This window comes from Salmo trutta, chromosome 18 (assembly GCF_901001165.1).
Source record: "Salmo trutta chromosome 18, fSalTru1.1, whole genome shotgun sequence".
Classification (NCBI taxonomy): domain Eukaryota; kingdom Metazoa; phylum Chordata; class Actinopteri; order Salmoniformes; family Salmonidae; genus Salmo; species Salmo trutta.
The window spans coordinates 21,398,127-21,419,208 of record NC_042974.1 but is presented as its reverse complement, the minus strand read 5'-3'; the positions used below and the strand labels follow the sequence as shown (position 1 = coordinate 21,419,208).

Below are 21,082 nucleotides of genomic sequence, written 5' to 3'. Positions count from 1 at the left end.
GACTGGCAGGTATTATCCAGGCTAAAAGCGGCTGGTGTCTGAGCTAAAGGTACAGTGGGGCAAAAAAGTATTTAGTCAGCCACCAATTGTGCAAGTTCTCCCACTTAAAAAGATGAGAGAGGCCTGTAATTTTCATCATAGGTACATGTCAACTATGACAGACAAAATTAGAAAAAAAATCCAGAAAATCACATTGTAGGATTTTTAATGAATTTATTTGCAAATTATGGTGGAAAATAAGTATTTGATCACCTACAAACAAGCAAGATTTCTGGCTCTCACAGACCTGTAACTTCTTCTTTAAGAGGCTCCTCTGTCCTCCACTCGTTACCTGAATTAATGGCACCTGTTTGAACTTGTTATCAGTATAAAAGACACCTGTCCACAACCTCAAACAGTCACACTCCAAACTCCACTATGGCCAAGACCAAAGAGCTGTCTAAGGACACCAGAAACAAAATTGTAGACCTGCACCAGGCTGGGAAGACTGAATCTGCAATAGGTAAGCAGCTTGGTTTAAAGAAATCAACTGTGGGAGCAATTATTAGGAAATGGAAGACATACAAGACCACTGATAATCTCCCTCGATCTGGGGCTCCACCCAAGATCTCACCCCGTGGGGTCAAAATGATCACAAGAACGGTTAGCAAAAATCCCAGAACCACACGGGGGGACCTAGTGAATGACCTGCAGACAGCTGGGACCAAAGTAACAAAGCCTACCATCAGTAACACACTACGCCGCCAGGGGCTCAAATCCTGCAGTGCCAGACGTGTCCCCCTGCTTAAGCCAGTACATGTCCAGGCCCGTCTGAAGTTTGCTAGAGAGCATTTGGATGATCCAGAAGAGGATTGGGAGAATGTCATATGGTCAGATGAAGCCAAAATATAACTTTTTGGAAAAAACTCAACTCGTTGTATTTGGAGGACAAAGAATGCTGAGTTGCATCCAAAGAACACCATACCTACTGTGAAGCACGGGGGTGGAAACATCATGCTTTGGGGCTGTTTTTCTGCAAAGGGACCAGGACAACTGATCCGTGTAAAGGAAAGAATGAATGGGGCCATGTATCGTGAGATTTTGAGTGAAAACCTCCTTCCATCAGCAAGGGCATTGAAGATGAAACGTGGCTGGGACTTTCAGCATGACAATGATCCCAAACACACCGCCCGGGCAACGAAGGAGTGGCTTCGTAAGAAGCAATTTAAGGTCCTGGAGTGGCCTAGCCAGTCTCCAGATCTCAACACCATAGAAAATCTTTGGAGGGAGCTGAAAGTCCGTGTTGCCCAGCGACAGCCCCAAAACATCACTGCTCTAGAGGAGATCTGCATGGAGGAATGGGCAAAACTACCAGCAACAGTGTGTGAAAACCTTGTGAAGACTTACAGAAAACGTTTGACCTGTGTCATTGCCAACAAAGGGTATATAACAAAGTATTGAGATAAACTTTTGTTATTGACCAAATACTTATTTTCCACCATAATTTGCAAATAAATTCATTAAAAATGCTACAGTGTGATTTTCTGGATTTTTTTTCTAATTTTGTCTGTCATAGTTGAAGTGTACCTATGATGAAAATTACAGGCCTCTTTCATCTTTTTAAGTGGGAGAACTTGCACAATTGGTGGCTGACTAAATACTTTTTTGCCCCACTGTAAAGGCCGCTAGCAGTGGCTAACAATGACTAAATAGCTAGTAGCTAATTAGCTGGTTAGCTTCTGATGAAGGTTTTAGCTAAGGTCTAAAAATAGAGAGCACTCTCTCCGCTCCGGAGAGAGTGCTCTTATTGACAAATTAACCTCTACACCTCTTTCCTTTCCCCTTTTCTCTTTCCTTTTCTCACCTGTTCTCCTTGAATAATTGTCTCCTCTTGTCTGTCCTTCACCTATTCTTCTCCTCTAATCTCCACCCTCTCTATCATTCTCCTCCCTCCCTTTTTCATTCCCTGATGGAGGTGTATTGTCTTTAGCATAAGAGTTGATTGCAGTGCTTCACTGATAAATTATCTCTCACAACACTACACTCACTGTTGCAGACACCTGTGTATGGTCCAGTGTGTGTGTGTGTGTGTGTGTGTGTGTGTGTGTGTGTGTGTGTGTGTGTGTTTGTGTGTGTGTGTGTACGTTTGCGTGTGCGTTTGCGCGTGTATTTGTGTGTGTGTTTCAATAAGAGTGTTAAGAGTGTTGTGCGTACAGCATACCGGCCACACACCCAAGCACACCCCATACATACACACACACACACACACACACACACACACACACACACACACACACACACACACACACACACACACACACACACACACACACACACACACCTGGATCAGTCAGAATAATCAGAAAGAAGACAGTCAGAGAAAGCAGAGAAGACAGAAATAACCTCCCATATTAGATATTACCACTACTGCAATACACAGGGTTGAGGAGTTACGGCTTACATGTAATCTAAGGGATCTAAGGGACATTCAAAAAAGGCGCAAGTTTAAGTTTGTTCTATCTAAGCGAGTCTGACTACAAGTCAGAGACCACTATGATGACACACCAAATGTGTTTGATGGATCGCGGGAAAGAGCAGGAATAGGCTTTTGTAGGCTACAGTCCAAGCTATGTCTCCCAATGGTGCGACTGCTGCGGCATCCAAAGATTATCCAATTTGAATAAATGCTTGGAGGTAAGGATGACAGCAGTGGTGTAGTCTACGGCGATACGGATATCACTTATTGTTGATAAATACATAGCGCATTGATGTGAACCACACTGCTGCTCTCTCATTTAGCCATTTGCGTCTTACGGATTGTGGTTGTTGTGGATGGCTGTTCACAAATCTAAATGTGCTTTGGAATCCAATAATGGTTGAATTCAAGAAGTTTAAGCTGCCTATCAATCATTGTTTTTGAAACCAGTGGACAGCCAGTGAAAAATGCGCTTGGGCAACAGCTGCATAGTGCGGATCCCAGCCCATGGAATAAAAGTGGGGCTTTTATTGCTCAATTTAATTAATGCTTATAAAAAATAAAAATCCATAGGCCTAATGGACACATGCTCAAACTCGCACACTTTTGATAGATTTAAAGGGGCAATCTGTAGTTGCTATATCCATTTTTGGACTTATATATATATATATATCCATTGCTTATTGAAGGATATAACTTAGAAATGTCTCATGAGCTTAGTTCAACTGTCACATAATGAGTCTAAACAGTCCTCCATGACATCAAAATCATAAACAACAGAGTAGGGCTGGCTAATAAATCCTTAGTTTTGGGATTATGCTCAGGTAAAATTTTTGGCTGACCTATACTTCCATATTTCCAAGTCCTATTCTTGAAGATCAAGGGCTATAATATGTATTGGAATGACTGGAAATCTGATAGACTTTTGTTTCTAATGTAAAGATATCATTTAATCGTATTATTATGTGTAGTAAAAAGTGATGGGTTAGAAGAAGCCTAGATAACCAACCCATAAAGTAAAATTTAACATCCATATATGGCCAGCAACTTTAACATTGATTTATCCTGCAATAAATGTCGTTCAATTGGTAACATACATGTTTGTCTTCTTCTAATGCCTCTTAAGGCGAAAGTAATCTAAAAGTAACTGAATGTAATCAAATTATGTTACTTAGCTTGGGTAATTATTATTTACAATTTTTTATTTAACATTTAACTAGACAAGTCAGTTAAGAACAAATTCTTATTTACAATGAAGGATTACACCGGCCACACCCAGACGACGCCAATTGTGCGCCGCCCTATGGGACTCCCAATCACGGCCAGTTGTGATACAGCCTGGAATCAAACCAGGGTGTCTGTAGTGACACCTCAAGTCCTGAGGCCTTAGACCGCTGCGCCACTCGGGAGCCCTATCCAAAAGTTACGTTACTGATTACAATTTTGGACAGGTAACTAGTAATTGTTAAGGATTACATTTAGAAAGTAACCTACCCAAGCCTGGCAATACCATAGCAATGATGATAATGGGGATGATAGTTCAAATCAAATCAAATCACATTTTATTAGTCACATGCGCCGAATACAACAGGTGTAGACCTAACAGTGGAATGCTTACTTAAGAGCCCCAAACCAACAGTGCAGTTAAAAAAAATATGGATAAGATTAAGAGATAAAAGTAACAAGTAATTAAGGAGCAGCAGTAAAAAATAACAATATATACAGGGGGGTGCCGGCTACAGAGTCAATGTGCGTGGGCTCCGTTTAGTTGAGGTAGTATGTACATGTAGGTAGAGTTAATTAAAGTGATGACGATTGATGGTAATGACAACGATTTAATCTGAACACCATACTATAGCAACAGTATAGCAACCCTAATCTCAACCCCAACCCCATAAACACCATTCAATAAAACATGCATGTTCCAAACTGACAGAACCCACACATTGAGTCAAGGAGGCCATACATAAATAAGTAATGAACTCTAAAGCTTATGGAATCAAATATGTATAGGAATGAAAATGTGTTCTGTATGTTATTCTGATGTGCACTTTAAATATGTATCATACAAATACGTTTTAAACTGTACTTCTAAATATATACAGTGAGGGAAAAAAGTAGTTGATCCCCTGCTGATTTTGTACGTTTGCCAACTGACAAAGAAATGAAGAGTCTATCACTTTAATGGTGGGTTTATTTGAACAGTGAGAGACAGAATAACAACAAAAAAATCCAGAAAACGCATGTCAAAAATGTTAGAAATTGATTTGCATTTTAATGAGGGAAATAAGTATTTGGCCCCTCTGCAAAACATGACTTAGTACTTGGTGGCAAAACCCTTGTTGACAATCACAGAGGTCAGACGTTTCTTGTAGTTGGCCACCAGGTTTGCACACATCTCAGGAGGGATTTTGTCCCACTCCTCTTTGCAGAGCTTCTCCAAGTCATTAAGGTTTCGAGGCTGACGTTTGGCAACTCGAACCTTCAGCTCCCTCCACAGATTTTCTATGGGATTAAGGTCTGGAGACTGGCTAGGCCACTCCAGGACCTTAATGTGCTTCTTTTTGAGCTACTCCTTTGTTGCCTTGGCTGTGTGTTTTGGGTCATTGTAATGCTGGAATACCCATCCACGACCCATTTTCAATGCCCTGGCTGAGGGAAGGAGGTTCTCACCCAAGATTTGATGGTGCATGGCCCCGTCCATCGTCCCTTTGATGCGGTGAAGTTGTCCTGTCCCCTTAGCAGAAAAACACCCCCAAAGCATAATGTTTCCACCTCCATGTTTGACGGTGGTGATGGTGTTCTTGGGGTCATAGGCAGCATTCCTCCTCCTCCAAACACGGCGAGTTGAGTTGATGCCAAAGAGCTTCATTTTGGTCTCATCTGACCACAACACTTTCACCCAGTTGTCCTCTGAGTCATTCAGATGTTCATTGGCAAACTTCAGACGGGCATGAATATGTGCTTTCTTGAGCAGGGGGACCATGCGGGCGCTGCAGGATTTCAGTCCTTCACGGCGTAGTGTGTTACCAATTGTTTTCTTGGTGACTATGGTCCCAGCTTCCTTGAGATCATTGACAAGATCCTCCCGTGTAGTTCTGGGCTGATTCCTCACCGTTCTCATGATCATTGCAACTCCACGAGGTGAGATCTTGCGTGGAGCCCTAGGCCGAGGGAGATTGACAGTTCTTTTGTGTTTCTTCCATTTGCGAATAATCGCACCAACTGTTGTCACCTTCTCACCAAGCTGCTTGGCGATGGTCTCGTAGCCCATTCCAGCCTTGTGTAGGTCTACAATCTTGTCCCTGACATCCTTGGAGAGCTCTTTGGTCTTGTCCATGGTGGAGAGTTTGGAATCTGATTGATTGATTACTTCTGTGGACAGGTGTCTTTTATACAGGTAACAAGCTGCGGATAGGAGCACTCCCTTTAAGAGTGTGCTCCTAATCTCAGCTCGTTACCTGTATAAAAGACACCTGGGAGCCAGAAATCTTTCTGATTGAGAGGGGGTCAAATACTTATTTCCCTAATTAAAATTCAAATCAATTTATAACATTTCTGACATGCGTTTAAAAAAAATGTTTTGTTGTTATTCTGTCTCTCACTGTTCAAATAAACCTACCATTAAAATTATAGACTGATAATTTCTTTGTCAGTGGGCAAATGTACAAAATCAGCAGGGGATCAAATACTTTTTTCCCTCACTGTATAAGCATCTGGCTTAGTAAAGTAGGACAGGATATGGCATAACGGAGCCATAGTTGTAGATTCTGAATCATTTTCTTCTTGTGAGTGTCAATGTTTTGTCTGCATTGTTCTTATCTCTTGTGTTTAACACAAATAAAAACTATGTGTTGCATGACAATATAGATTCAGATTGTAATAACATGTCAGGCAACATGTCACATACAGTAGAATGTCCTTGATCTATTCTGTATTCTGACTCTCCTACCTACAGTACCTACCCAACAGTAAAAAATTGGCTGTGTACCTTCTGACAACTCTGTCAAGGTGCTTCACCTTGATAGAGAGAGAGAGAGCTGAGTGGTCACGAGGTAGGTCTACTGTGAGTAAAAACACCCTGTGTCATCCCTCCCTAGATAGAGAGAGGTCTTTCATGTGGAAAGAGTGAATGTGTGTGTGTGTGTGTGTGTGCATGTGTGCTTGTTTGTGTGTGTGTGTGTGTGTGTGATAGGTGAACACATCTCCCTCCCCTCCTGCTGTTTTCTCACCTTCAGTTCACTCCCCTGCCTCCTTGTGAGATGCATAGTGAGACCCAAATGAGACACAGATGAGACGAGAAGAGACGAGACAAGACAACAGGAGACATGACTCTAACGCTCCATATCTAATAATAATACTGTCTTCGAAAGCCACGTCATCCTGAGAGCAACACATTGTTTACACGTACACAGACAGACAGACGGACGGACAAACAACACTCCAAAACACTCCTCCATGAGAATACATTCAGCGAGAGAGGGGGGGGGGGGGCAGAGAGAAAGAGACAGAGTAACGGATGACAGACGAATGTGTACTGCCTGGGAGAGCGAGATATAACTCCTGACAAACAAATGACAGAACCACAGCAGACACGGTGATGAACATGAAGTTTGAAAAGAGGGGCAGAACTCAGACTTGTTCATTATCACATGCAACGGAAAAAGTCTTAATGGGAGTTTCTTATTGGACAAGAAACAATGGTTTCTTATTGGACAAGTTCAGGTTCTCTCCTGGTTCTCTCCAGTTTTCTTCCGTTTGGTGCCTAATGAACACGGCGCTGTTTATCTTTAAGCCCATCAGTGTTATGAGCTGTGAGACTAAATGAAAACCTTTTTACAAACAATAAGTAAAGTTAAGCTGTGTCAATATGCCACTAACAGAATGTGTAAGGGCAGTGTGCAATATTGATTATGTATGTGGCTATACAAGACATCTAAATGTGTATGACATGGGTATCTTGCAATGTATGTATTATGTTGAGTGTTTATTGTTATGTACAGTGTTTATTTTGATTGCAGTAGTATTGTAATATTTTGTCTAAGACTATTTTCCTGTCCTGTCATACCCTGTCCTGTCCTAATCCATTATTATTTTATAATCATCATTTTATAAGGCTCTGCAGTGCAATGCCTCTGTAAAATGATTTGTTGTCAAGATACTGTATACAGACATACTGCGCTTTCGGAAAGTATTCAGACCCCTTGACTTTTTCCACGTTTTGTTACGTTACAGCCTTATTCTAAAATTGATTAAATAAAACATTTCCCTCATTAATCTACACACAATACCCCATAATGACAAAGCGAAAACAGTTTCTTTGAAATTTTTGCAAATTCTGCAGTGATACGCCATTCATCCCATCTGGTTTGCGGTTAGTGGGATTATCATTTGTTTTTCAACAGGACAATGACCCAACACACCTCCAGGATGTGTAAGGGCTATTTGACCAAGAAGGAGAGTGATGGAGTGCTGCATCGGATGACCTGGCCTCCACAATCCCCCGACCTCAACCCAATTGAGATGGTTTGGAATGAGTTGGACCGCAGAGTGAAGAAAAAGCAGCCAACAAGTGCTCAGCATATGTGGGAACTCCTTCAAGACTTTTGGAAAGCATTCCAGGTGAAGCTGGTTGAGAGAATGCCAAGAGTGTGCAAAGCTGTCATCAAGGCTACTTTGTTTAACACTTTTTTTGGTTACTACATGATTCCATATTTGTTATTTCATAGTTTATGTCTTCACTATTATTCTACAATGTAGAAAATAGCAAAAATAAAGAAAAACTCTGGAATGAGTAGGTGTTACCAAACTTTTGATTGGTACTGTACATCTCAGATATGTGGAGTGAGGATTCATGCAGGTTATTTTCCTGGCATTTCTATCTGCACGATTTGGCATGTTACATATTTCTGACTGCAACCCTGGTCTCACTGGCATTCAAATCAACAATGTGAAAATGTTCAGAGAGATTACAAATATATTGAATATTCAAATGCATGTATGAGAGTTAAATAATGAAGTCATGAGTGACTTGATGTAGGAGGAGAGAAACGATAAGGAGCTAACAAGTGTCTTATTCAGAAACTTGATTCATTGCTCTCTCTCTCCTCACTGTTTGTTTATTTTACATTGGCTTCTCTTCCCCTTTCTCTATCTTTCCATCTCCCTTTCTGCCATTTAGTTCACTCTCTCGCTCTCTCTCTCTCCCTCTCTCTGTCAGCCGCTCTCCCTCATATAACTTCAACTCCCCCTCCTGCTCTCTCTCTGCAGTACTCAGTAGGGGACATAGTGAGAGTGTTTCAAGGTCATCTCTCCCCAAGGTCTCGTCTCGTCTCACTAGCTCACTGGAGTAGACAAGCAATTCCCAGAGGGTAGTCACATACACATTTAGCGGCCCACACACACATGCATAAACTCAGGTGCACACACACACACACACACACACACACACACACACACACACACACACACACACACACACACACACACACGCGCAAGGGACGCAGGCACGCACACACACAAAGAATGTGTTTGTGTAAGTGTGTGTGTTTCTTTGTTCTGAAGCTGCTGCAGGCCACACACACACGCACATACACAGGTTAATCTTGGCTACTAACCCAAAGTTAATAAAAAGTTAATGGAAAAGATAGGGAACGAGTGTGTGTGTGTGTGTGTGTGTGTGTGTGTGTGTGTGTGTGTGTGTGTGTGTGTGTGTGTGTGCGTGCATGTTTTTGTGCGTGTGTTTGTGTGTGTGTGTACTTTATGTGAATAGAGAGATCCCTCCGGCGTTTAATAGCTATAGTTAGACTAGATTTATTCACTGATTAGAAAATGTATGATTTATCAATATACTACAAAAAATGTCCATGACATCATTAACTAGTCATTATGTTGAAAAGTGAATGGGAATGATTGTTATGTACAGCCTCTGTCAGTCTCTAGGGGTGCACACTTCGGCTGTCCCCATAGGAGGACCCTTTGTAGAAGCCTTTTGGTCAGAGTAGAACCCTTTTTATGTAAGAGTGTAGTACACTGTATATAGAGACACTGTGGAATAGCTCCCCAAAAAAAGCCTGGTGATACAGTATATGACAAACTTTTGTGTAAATTAAACCAGCAGGAGGTTGGTTTGCCCATACACACTACGCGCAGCAGCTCCCAGTCACACAGGGCCAACAGCTGGTGGAACTTGAGGAGGGTGGCATCTACTCGCTCTCCTAAATGAGTGAGCGTCAGTCACACAACTACAGGTGTATGTATGTGTGTGTGTTTCCAAGCACATGCTCATAAATTCTCAATGGGAAAGTGGAGGGTGGGGTGGGGGTGATGTCTATGACAGATCTAAGGCTGCATAGGCCATGGGAGATATAGAGAGGCAGGGACAGATGTTCATTAAGCCTACCTTGAAATTATCTCTCTCGCACGCGCGCACACGAACCCACACACACACACACCTCCTCACGCTCTCCTCCATTATCCACTCATCTCCTTATGTGCATGCTTTATCTTATCTCTCGCTTCTTTCTCCTCTCTTCCCCTTTCCCTGTTCTTCTTTACTTTTCATCAACTCATCTCTTTCTCTGTTATCCTATCCTCTCCTCTCCTCATATTTTCCTCTCCTTCCCTAACCATTCTCCTCTCCTTCCCTAACCATTCTCCTCTCCTTCCCTAACCATTCTCCTCTCATTTTCTAACCATTCTCCTCTCATTTCCTAACCATTCTCCTCTCCTTCCCTAACCATTCTCCTCTCCTTCCCTAACCATTCTCCTCTCCTTCCCTAACCATTCTCCTCTCCTTCCCTAACCATTCTCCTCTCCTTCCCTAACCATTCTCCTCTCCTTCCCTAACCATTCTCCTCTCCTTCCCTAACCATTCTCCTCTCCTTCCCTAACCATTCTCCTCTCCTTCCCTAACCATTCTCCTCTCCTTATGTACACTTTGTCTCTTTTCCCTGTTCTCATCTCTTCCTCCCTGTCAGACTGCTGTTAATAGGAATGAATTTTTAGTGTGAGTGTGTTTTTTAGTGTGTGTGTGAGAGGTGCGTGTGTCATTGATGGATGAAGGTGATGTTTCACATAGGGATGTAATGATTGACCGATATTCAGAATTGTTTTTTGCTCAAGGTACTTTCTTTCTACTTTCCAAAAATGCCTCTCATCTTTTGTGACAAATGACGCGTCCTTACCTTCAGTGTCAAACTAAGCATGTAATTGTCTTGACAGTCATTGATCTACAAGTCATTTTGCATGCCGCCCAACCCCAGGCAATATCAGTAGCCTAGTCAATCTGCACGCTGTGCGCAGCTTTGGGCACTGACCAAGGAGAGGTAGGCCTATTCCTGATCTGGCACATCTGCAGGTCACTTTCAGCATTCAAATGTTTGTAAAATGGCTAGCGCAATATTAGGCGTTATTAGCTAAGTGACAATAAGTGCAATTTTCTAAAAGCAAACCCCCCCCCCCACACACACACGTCAGTGCAGACAGATCCAGCTCAGAGAGGCCTAGCTCATGAGCCTACAAGCTCTCACAGTATCATGTCAGAATTAGACGTTCATCCATGTTCTCAAACGTCACATTTTGAAGTTATTCCAAACCTCAAATTTCAAAGTGTTTAACGTTAAGTTTAGGCATTAACACCAGCTTTTTTAAGTTAGGGTTAAGTTCAGGCATTAACTCTGAATTCTTAAGATTAGGCATTGACTCTGAATGGTTACGGTAAGGGTGAAGGTTTGAGATAGGCTTAAAACAAAAATATCAAAAACAACTAACTATCACTGAATTCAAACATGTAAACATCTCCCGACATTCTCAGACATGGATGGACGTCAAATGCTGACTTGTATCACAGGTGACCTGCCTGTATTATTCACCACTTCCAGCTATATCTGGTCTCCCGTCCAGGGACCGACCAGGACCGGCCCTGCTTAGCTTCAGAGGCAAAAGAGTAGTGGGATGCAGGGTGCTATGTTGCTGGAATGAATGTACCAAAACGTTCAACTAAAAAAAAGGAAACAAAAGCAAAAGCCAGGGTTACTTAGGGAAAATTGCAGCAAAGACAGAGGTGTTTTATTTAATCGCGTTTTTGAGAAAAAAAAGGAAACTCTTTTTTTTGCATCCATTTAGAATTAATTTGTTCTCGCATTTCAAAACTTTTTCCTTGCAATATTTTGTTTTGCTATCAATACTTTTGGGTTCATGATTTTCTTTCAATATCATGCATTTTTTGTTGCAATATTAAGAATTTTGTTCTCGGCTTCAGAAGTTTTGCTTGATATTAACGGCACACAAGTAACTCACTCCTAGATTTGGGGACTGTGAAGAGACCCCTGTTGGCATTTCTGGTGGGGTAACTATGTCTGTCAGAGCAATTCACCTTATTCTGGAACATCACAGTGATCGCGGTGAGGTAGTTGCAACTGCGTTTCTCTTTCCAGCAACATTCGCTAGCGCATGCAAAAGTGGTACTTTTAGTTGAGAGCTTAAATAGTTTTACACTGACAGAACCTCACAAAATCCTAAAATCGATCAACATGACAAGCATTATATGTTCAGTACGAGGTTGTCACAATAGTTTTTACAACAGCAATGTTTTGAACATCAACCTCTACGTCTATCTGAATGTACCTGTGGAGCCCCATACGACCTGCGTCCACCTCCTAAAGACGCAGTCTTTGCGGCACTGGCTCAAAGCGTTGAACCTAAAGAAACGTCCCTTTGTGTGCTCCTACCACTTCTTTGACAAGAAGCCTACAGTGGAGCATCCTTCCCCAGAAAAATGGCTTGCCTACGATGCTCCACTCATGAAGAAGCATAAGCAGTTTGTCTGCTCTCATTTTGTGTCTCCCTCTCCCTTTTGTGTCTCCCTCTACCTTCTTCTTGTATCTAAGCACAGTCTCATAATAGCACAATTAATTTCCTCTACAACTCAATAAAAAAATCCCATTTTATATATACGTAATTATTATGATTATTACATTTTATTAGGAGCGTCCATGCAGTATGGTGTTTTATTGTACGGTTTTGCTATTAATTGTCCATTGACTTAACAAGCCATACTGGTTTCTTAACAGATGACACAACAGGCTCACGTGTTTACCAAATTGAAAATGGGGATTGGCCAACACAGACAGAAGGAATGGATATGCCTTCAGAGAAGGATGCCCAAACCCAATGGGAAGACCCATCTCTAAGTGATCACAACTACAGCTCAGGTGATCATGTAAAGCCCCCTACCTGTGAGGCAGGGACACAGTGCCCAGCAGCACCTCTCTACAAAACCCTGCTGAGTAACGAAGCACTCTGTCCACTGCATACAGGCTTGTCTCTTGCTGCCTTTTCTACCCTGGCGGAACGTCTTCTACCACTCTACAAAGGCAGCTTTCAGTTAGACCTGACAGACCAACTCCTGATGACACTGATGAAGCTGTAGCTCAACTTGCTGCAGCAGTACCTAGCAGAAAAGTTTGGTGTTTCCCAGAGGATTGTCAGTCGAGTGATTAGTTATTGGATTGACATGATGGAAGAGAATCTGAGGGATTACATTCCATGGTTGCCAAGGGAGACCATCCGTGCTACAATGCCACAATGTTTTAAGGACCACTACCCAGGAACAACCTGCATTATTGACTGCTCAGAAACTGCAAGAACCTGGATTCGAGGGAGGAGTCATTCAGCCATTACTATGCCCAGAACACTATCAAGTACCTGGTGGCCGTCACACCTTGTGGTCTAGTGATGGTCATCTCCTCAGCATATGGAGGTATATATAACATCGGATTCTGGGTTCCTGGAGTACCTCTGTCCAGGTGATGAGATCATGGCTGACCGGGGCTTCACAATCCGTGTTCTGCTACACGAGAGGAAGGTCAAATGAACAATTCCAGGCTTAACAAAAAGAGGCACACAGCTGTCAGAGGAGGACACCACATGTACAAGACAGATAGCTAACATGAGGGTTCATGTGGAATGTGTAATTCAAAAGGCTCAAATGGTTTACAATCATCTCACAGAGAGTGCCAATCAACCTCTCATCTAAAATTAACAAAATACTTAGAATCTGTGCTGCCCTGTGTAACCTGCGTAGTGATATCATTCATGAAGATGCTGAATGAACTGACCAGTCAAATGCCATTCACAGGGTCGATTTCCCAATATGAATTAAAGTTGTGTCAAAAGTTACGTTAAATATTTCAATTCATTCTATAACATCTCGACTTAATTATTTGTTTTGCATACTCATTAATATTCATAAAAAACAAAGGCCATAAAAACAATTTCCACAATACTGTGACTGTTGATGCATTAAGTCAGGCTTTTTAATTGAAAAACAATGTGTTAATAGTAACTGCAAACAGGAGAGACATCTGAATACATACTTCTACAGAGCTGCATATATTTGTGACAATCTGCCTGCCTGATGCTCCACAACAATAAATGGCAGCATGTGTGTAAAGTACAATGCCTTCAACCTCAGGAGAGGCTCTGCAGAGAACTGTGCATCATAGCGAACAGGGATCATAACTTGCTGGGATGGAGTCCAGATGAGCACCTTACATTCTCCCAGTCCTGTGTAAAACATACCAATTTGCATCGGCATGTAGTAGCTACGTGGCCCATGTGGTTGCAGTTGGGGTGTGCCCTCCAGCTCCTTCACATCACAGGCTTTCCCACTGAAGACATCATCCAGAGAATCACAGCCCGTCCCCATGACAGGACACTTGATCTCCAACAGCTCCTTTGGAGTTCAGCACTCCGTCATGGCTTGCTGATAGCCATGGCTCTTCAACACTGACAACAGTACCTCTGTGGTCCACAGAGTATCCACAGTCTTCCAGCCACTCATTATCTTTCCCTTTGTGTGTTGCTGCATTCCCTCGGAACCTGGGATATAGATGCTCTTGGAGAAACTTTCCAGGGTTGGTGGATTTCTTGACAGGGACCTTCTTGGCTGAGCTTGTAGTTACTCAAAGCTTCCTTGAGTCATGCCCCAACTGTGAGGCACTCTGCTCCTTTGTGATCTGTTCCAAAGCAGTCGACTGGGTTGGGTCAAGTTTCACAAATTCATTGTAGAAGGATAGGCACTTCTGGCAGTTGTGACATGCTCACCATGTGGCTGGGAAAGAGTAGATCATCAATATGAAGTTATTATATGGAGTTAGAAAGCATTGATCAGAAGAGACACACATCAGTTCAAATACATTAAAATGGTACAGCCACAAATAAATATTCATTTCAGTCCAATTTTACCTGGGATGCTACTGACTGTGATATTATTGTCAGTTCAGCATTAACACACTCAAAGAGCAGACTCCCCACAAGCAGATTCAGGTGTCTCAGGCTCCTATTCAATTCCTCCTGTGAGTGGAATGCAGGAGTGGGAGGCAGGGGTGGACATTCTGGATGCTTTTCTGCATATTGATCACTGGCCTTATGGTGTGTGAAGTCAATGCTGTTTAACTTCTTTGGCTCAAGTTTCCTCCGTGTCCCTGCATTCCATTTTTCGCTGCTCATCTTTGCAGTCTATGGCAGTTAGCCCACTGGACACTGCATTCTGCACCTGTGATGGAATGTTTGTTACAATATAAACATTCAGAGAAAATCCCATTAACAATTGTGACTGAGGACAATGTGATCAACTTAATCAAAACACATGCAAGTTTCATCATAAACTTACCTTGCTATTGTTCCCAATGAGATGAGACCACGTGTACTTACCATACTTTAGGCATTACCCCCAGCCACAAGGATACAAACCTTATTCACCCAGAAAAACAATAATAACAATAATAACACTAAAGAAATACATATGATGCTGACATGTTTAAACACGTAAGACCCTACTCACATGGACTCCATAAACCTACCTTGCTTCACCAACATGACATTTGACATACAGCAGTTCTGTTGATTCACAAATACCTGTTAACATCACCAATAAATCATGACATTCTCAATTCAGCTTTCATCCAACAAAACGTTTGAAATGCTATGTTAAGCCTGACTATTGTATCATTCTGTGTCTAGATAAGGTAGTATTGCACACTTTCATCTATAAAAGGAATGAAGAAAATAGGCTATAAACATAAATTACAAGAAGACCAAGTAACGCAGAGATTGATCATAGATATCATCTGAGAACTCTATCATAACGTTAGCCTATGGATTATAGTAACTGTCACCACATGTAGGCTGCTTGTATCCTGTAATCGCTTATGTCAAGTAATGTTAGACATAGAAATGCAAGGGACTTTGCTTATTAGCCTACCGTCTACAAAATTGAGGCTGCATGACTTTCCAAGGCCAGCGATGCAAGTGCATCCAGTCGTCTCTACTGATCCGTTGTTGGATACAAGTACCCATGCAGAGTGGCAAGAGCTGCTTGATTGGCTGGGCTGAACATCGGCCTTAAAAAATACCAATCCTTTCCCCTCCTCCTGGTGAAGAATGTGAGCCATGAAGATGTGATAATGAAGCGCGTTTTTTAATTATTAGCTAGCCCCCGTTCTGAGGTCATTCGCTAGCGTTGACAGACGTTGTGAAACGGAAACACAAAAACAATCGCGTTTGAATGGAACTGTGTCAAGTGCTCGGGGCCACATAAGGCTAATATGTAAGTTGATTTATACAGACAATTTTTTATTTTTAACACAATAATATAAATCTCTTCTACTTTGAGCCAAGACAGACTGACATGCATACTGTTGACATTAGCCTGCAGTTTACATTGAAGGGCAAGACGTGCTACTCTGTTCTAAGCCAGCTGCAAGGTCCTTCGTTGCAACACTTAGCCTGCAGGACTTGTTTGGTCGACTGTGGTGTTTCCGGACCGGACCCTTGAGCCACCGGTACCCAACTTCCAATCCTCACTCTGGCCCCCACTCCCATTACAAGACCCCAAACTGGGATACATCTCTACCCAACCCGCAGGCCTCACTCTGGCCTCCATCACCATAATTTGCCCCCCTCCCTGGCTGGGATCCAACTCTACCCAACCCCCAGGCTTCGTTCTGGCCTCCTGCTGGGCCCTGATATTATCTATTATACAGTGTCTATCAGAGCGTCTCTCTCACACACACACACACACACACACACACACACACACACACACACACACACACACACACACACACACACACACACACACACACACACACACACACACACACACACACCACACACACACAGCGGAGTGTCTCCTCTATTCTTCCTGGCGACAAAGACAGAGACACAGGGAGTCCCACTGTGTAGACATGGGGTTTGTTTTGAGTGATTTGTCCTTATGGAAATGAACATTTCTTCTCCTGTGGCTACTATTGACACACTCTTGGATAAAATGCTGCAGTCTGTTAGTCATTTCACACAAAATACACACGTATGTGTGCACAAACACACACAACAAGTGAGCATGTGCACACATACACACACAAACCACACCTCTGCAAGTACTCCCAACTCTTCAGTTGTCATGTCAGCCAGGATGTGGTTAATTCATGATCATTTATACGTTCACAATTTAAATCAATTTAATAATGAAGAGAATACGTGATAGAGAGACAGAAGCAGGAGAGATAGGCAGGAAGAGAAAGACAGGGGAGTGGAAAGGTGACATCATTACTATTATACTATTAGAATATAGGCTTATACTGAATTAAGGGTCAGAGAAGGATCTCTCTAACACCCACACACGAGCAGAGGTGACATCATTAGACATATAAACTCTCACAAAAGTGTATAGAGGTTCAAAAAGGGATAACTAAAACAGGTTTTTCTTTCTGTATGAGTTTACATTGGGTTCTGTATGGAATCAATAATTGGACCATCTATTCACAATGCACCTGACCTTGCAGCTGTGCAAGTATTTACTGTACAATTAAGTAATGTGCAACAAGTAAGAAACCGTTACAAAGCATGTGAAAACCTATTTTACCTTGTTAGTGAACCACTGATATACAATGGATGTAGTGTGTTTGTGTGTGCGTGTGTGTGTAGATAAGTAAAGCACCATGGGGACTGTGAAATCAGAGGTCATGAATTAATAGTGTGTGTACTGTATTAACGTTCCCAGGACACTGAAGAATGAACACTTTGTTTCCTTTAGCACCATGTCACTCTGACTAATTACTGCTACTGGTCGCAAGAAGGAAACAAACGTGATTTTAAACCCCCTTTGCTGCTGTGTGCTGTGTGTTGCCTACCTGTTTTTCACTTCTCCTTATCCTCTATTCCTTCAATCACCACAGTAAGTGTGTGTGTGCGCGTGTGTGTGTCTGTGTGTGCATGCGGTCACAGCCGTACATGTGTGCAAGCCTTTATCTACGGTAAATGAGTTAGAGAATAGGGCCGACTGATATTAATCTGATCATAAGAGACAAAACACAACAAAAGACAAGGCTCATACCATACAATCGCAGAATAGCTCATTAGCCATCTGGCAAAACAAGAAGACAATACTTTACTCCGCTGGCATATATTCTACAAGCTCTCACAGTCTCATGTCAGAATTAGATGTTCATTAGATGTTCAGTTTCTTAAACGTCAAATTTCGAAGTTCTTCCAAACTTAACCTTAACTTAAGGATCATGTTTATGCATTAACTTAAAGCAAAAATATAAAAAAACACTTTCTATCGCTGGATTCAAACATGCAACCTTTAGAATCAGAGGCAGATGCTTACGCCCATCTGCCATCCCTGTCCACAATGCCCTAGCAAAACCAAAATCTACAGTAAAGGTAACAGAGCTCATCTCCCGACGTCCTCACACATGGATGGACGTCAAATAGCAGAGGTGGTTCATTGAAATACGCTCAGGTAATGAGTACCTTGCTTGAGACCTGAAAGACCCATGTCAGCTCCCTGAGCTAATGCCTATGTTATGAATCAGATATAGGATATAGGCCTAGGACTGTCTGGATATTTGGTTTCTTATCATTCAGAGAATGACACAACCCAATGGATATCTTATCAGACAGACAATCAAATGAGTCAGACAAACAACACAAAACAAGAAACAAACAGACAGCCTAGAGGCACTGAGAGAAAGTGGAGAGAGCAAGGAGAGAAGGAGAGAGGGAGGGAGGGATAGTTTTGCCGAATAGTGTTTAATACCTGTTAATTAGTCTAAGTAGAGATATGGTTTCACAATAATATAACAGAGCCCTAGGGCAGAAAGGAGAACACACACACACCAAAACCCAGGCCTATGCTGTGAGAGCCAGTTTAATTATAGTTTTACCATACAGATTTGATTATCACAGTTACAGTTCTCTCTCTACCTCCCTCCTATCTCTCCCTCAGAAATAGTGGGGGGTAGAAAAACTCAAGTTGGTTCACTCTACTAAAAGAATTATGTGAGATTTCTATGGGTTGCTCAAACTGTGTGGCATAATGTTTTTCCCCTACAATGAACTTTTACCAAAGTAATTGTTTTGAACCTATTTAAACTCATTCTGTTATTGTATTAAAATCCTACAGGTTTTCATCGTTCCCCTCTAATCATGGACTGGGGGTCAAAAGTATAGACAGTGTACCAAACATTATGAACACCTGCTCTTTCCATGACATAGGGTGAATCCAGGTGAAAGCTATTGATGTCACTTATTAAATACACCTCAATCAGTGTAGATGAAGGGGATGAGACAGGTTAAAGAATGATTTTTAAGCCTTGAGACAGTTGAGACATGGATTGTGTATGTGTGTCTTTCAGAGGGTGAATGAGCAAGACAAAATATTTAAGTGCCTTTGAACCAGGTATGGTAGCAGTTGCCAGCTGCACCGGTTTGTGTAAAGAACTGCAACGCTGCTGGGCTTTTCACACTCAACAGTTTCCTGTGTGTATCAAGAATGGTTCACCACCCAAAGGACATCCAGCCAACTTGACACAACTGTGGGAAGCATTGGAGTCAACATGGGCCAAGATCCCTGTGGAACGCTTTCGACACCTTGTATAGTACATGCACCGACGAATTGAGGCTGTTCTGAGGACAAAAGGGGTTGCAACTCAATATTAGGAAAGTGTTCCTAATGTTTTGTACACTCAGTGTATATGTATAGTCCAAAAAATGTGTATCCATTTAGTAAATGTTATCTACTGTTACAGTTGATTGACTATATATTAGCTGGGCCCCTTTACATTGTCCTAAAATACCATGATGCTGAAATACAAACCATGATTGACATTGATGAAATCCCTACATACTATTAGCTAGCTCCCATACAGAGGTCCACATTCACCTCTATCTATCAATTTCTTTACCTCTGTCTCTCTATTTTCTCCATCCCCCTCTCTCCATCTCCACCCCCTCTCTCCTTCTCGCTCTCTTCCTGGAACAGACACACAAGACCCGGTTGTCATAGAAACCTGGCTCTCTCAGTAAACGTACATTTAAGTACACACACACACATGCTGTATTTAATAAATACTTAATGGATCTGCTGAGGGGGTTATTATAAGACCACTGACTTACTGACTGGACTGACTGATGCACAGTATTTCTGATAGAAGCTCTGCTGCATGTGTGTGTGTGTTTGTGTGTGTGCACTTTCTGAATATGAAAACACTCCTCTGCAAATGTCAAAGTCTAACGAGAGAAAGAAGAACAAGATAAATGAAAGAGTGAAAATGGAGGATGAAATATGTACCTTGACATAAGCTTAGGTCAAAGTGCATATTTACAATAACACACAGTAAGAACTCACTCCCACGTCTTCCTTTCCTCCTTTGGCTCTACGGGGATTTGGAAATTTCATTCATCTACAGCTCAAAGCATCGGAGAGAAGAAAAAACTAAGGAAGGAACTCATTGACCAGATACTCCTCCTTCTCCCTCCCTCCCTCCCTCCCTCCCTCCCTCCCTCCCTCCCTCCCTCCCTCCCTCCCTCCCTCCCTCCCTCCCTCCCTCCCTCCCTCCCTCCCTCCCTCTCTTCCCTCTGGTCCATACAAGAGCTTAGCATACAGATGTATCTTGCCTGCATTGTAGGGTCAGAGTTCCCTTCCTTCCTTGTTGGGTCAGAGTTCCATTCCTTCCTTGTAGGGTCAGAGTTCCCTTCCTTCCTTGTAGGGTTAGAGTTCCCTTCCTTCTGGTAGGGTCAGGTTTAGAGTTTCCTGCCTTCCCAGTAGGCCAAGTATGTCCTGACCCTCAAGTATGTCTTGTGTAAAAAACTAAGGAAGAAACTCATTGACCAGATACTCCTCCTTCTCTTAGCATAAATATGTAGGATCTTCATTTGATCACTCTTTTGTTGCACACAGTATCCCACTGAACAGGTTATCTAGTATAATTTCCTTGCTCAACAGTTTGTACACTATAAAAAAATTATAAATTAGGGGCTTATTAAATATTACATCCCCAAAAATGTACATAAAAATGCAGGTTTCTGGTTTTATTTCAATACTTGAATACCTTACTTCATTTTCATATGCTCAAAAAGCATAACATTTGAACATGTAAATTCAATTCAATATACTGCAAAATCTGAACAATTATTTTTGAGTTAAAATGACAACAATGGAAATGGTGTTTAATTGGCTTATAATATTTTCAATCAACTTGCCATGTGGCTCAGTTTTTAGAGGATTGTGGGTACTTTTACACAATGTTACAGTATATGCATGTCTATTTCTATACC

At 42.0% G+C, this 21,082-nt stretch overlaps 1 protein-coding gene and 1 long non-coding RNA gene across 2 annotated transcripts in view; both read right to left on the bottom strand.

Annotated features, from left to right (window-relative positions):
- Nucleotides 1–21,082, bottom strand: part of LOC115152989 (Kv channel-interacting protein 2) — a 108,735-nt gene that overhangs the window by 72,676 nt on the left and 14,977 nt on the right. The window lies entirely within an intron of this gene.
- LOC115152990 (uncharacterized) lies at nucleotides 13,746–16,434 on the bottom strand. Its single transcript, XR_003867619.1, has 2 exons — nucleotides 14,705–16,434; nucleotides 13,746–14,570 (listed from the first exon to the last, which is right to left on the bottom strand). It is a non-coding gene; the product is annotated as an uncharacterized LOC115152990 (long non-coding RNA).